We start from the raw sequence: 1,475 nt of genomic DNA, 5'->3' as shown, positions 1-1,475 counted from the left end.
GCTTGTCACCTCCCCCCTTCTCTCTGGGCACCCATTGCTCCAAGGAGCATTTACAGTTTTCTGTGGAACAAACCTCAAGGCTCAGAGAGGTCAAAGCACCCCTTCCTGCTGCCACCCACATAAAATCACACTTGATCATAAATCCAAACTTGAGCGTGGCCTCCAGTGGTAGAAGGAGCACAGCTGTGCTCTGCTCAGTTCTTTCTGGGGCCGTGGCTTGAGAGGGAGCCCCAGTTCTGCCTGGCCCCCTCCCTTTCCCAGCTATTATCCAGGCACGCTGCATGGCACACACCACCAATAGTAGTTGAGTTGATCTTCTTTCATCATTCAGCATTGTCAACGTACATTTTGGGGTGTTTGAGGGGCCTGTGGTCCTTATTTTTAAAATGGTAATTAGCCCTAAAGATTTCCTGTGTCTCTAAGACTGTGCCCAACCTTGGGAAGTCCACCAGAATTGCATGCTGCAAGGGACAACAGCGAGATCTGCCCCTGAACACTTCAGGAATATGAGACTCAAAAATGACACTAATTGAGCAGTCACTATGTACCAGACACTGATCTAAATATTAAAGAAAGGTGTCTGAGACATGGCTCGTGGCTTTCTGTGTCTTGAGGAGTGACAGAGAGAGAGAGATTTATAGCAAATGTAAAAATAGGCATATTCAGTCAGATAGCTTTTTGCCAAAACCAATCTGGATGATTTTTTTTAAGTTTTAACCAATTGTTGTGACACCTTGTACATATATCAAGCAGGCTGTTAATCTCCATCCTGGCAGATATCTCACTGTCAAGGTCGTCTTTAGGACAGTCAAAATTGCCCATCATTTTCATGAGTGCATTGGTTCATCTTTTTATTATTTGCTGGAGTGAAGGGCAGTTCCTCTTCCTCAGCCATTCCGTGTCTGGGGACCAGAGGACATTTATCAGTTACAGAACCATACCCAGGGGGTTCTCTCTTCTCTTGGTGAAGGTAAGTGGGTTTATCCTGTCCTAGGGCAGATCTTTCTGCTGCACTATGTCCCCCCAATTTAGGGCAGCACTAAAGCTCTAGCACGGTCATACTTGACCTTCAGCAGCACCTACATCAAAGCCACAATGGTGCCAAGAAGTGCAGAGAGGCACTTATGCGGAGCCCATGCCAAGACCTGGGGCCGTTTTCTGTTTCTAGTGTGCACACGAAAAGCATGAACACACACTGTGCAGGCTGCAGCACTCAAAGCTTCTCCCATGTGCTCCACTGGAACATGAAGATTCTCAGGGCTATCTTAATTCTACAACTCTCTAAAGGACACAAAGCCTGCTCTCCAAAACTTATGACAAATCTATGGCCACTCATTAACAGCAAAAGTACTCCCTCTACGCAGTGAGAACAGCCACTCGGCAAACACGCACAAGGGACAAGCCAGCAAGCCGTGGGCTCATCCCACAGCCTGTGTACTTACACCCACATGCAATAACAGCAGAAGATGCTCCCC

Source organism: Galeopterus variegatus, unplaced genomic scaffold (genome assembly GCF_000696425.1).
Source record: "Galeopterus variegatus unplaced genomic scaffold, G_variegatus-3.0.2 Scaffold9817, whole genome shotgun sequence".
Classification (NCBI taxonomy): domain Eukaryota; kingdom Metazoa; phylum Chordata; class Mammalia; order Dermoptera; family Cynocephalidae; genus Galeopterus; species Galeopterus variegatus.
The sequence above is the reverse complement of the archived record's forward strand: the minus strand, read 5'-3'. Positions refer to the sequence as shown.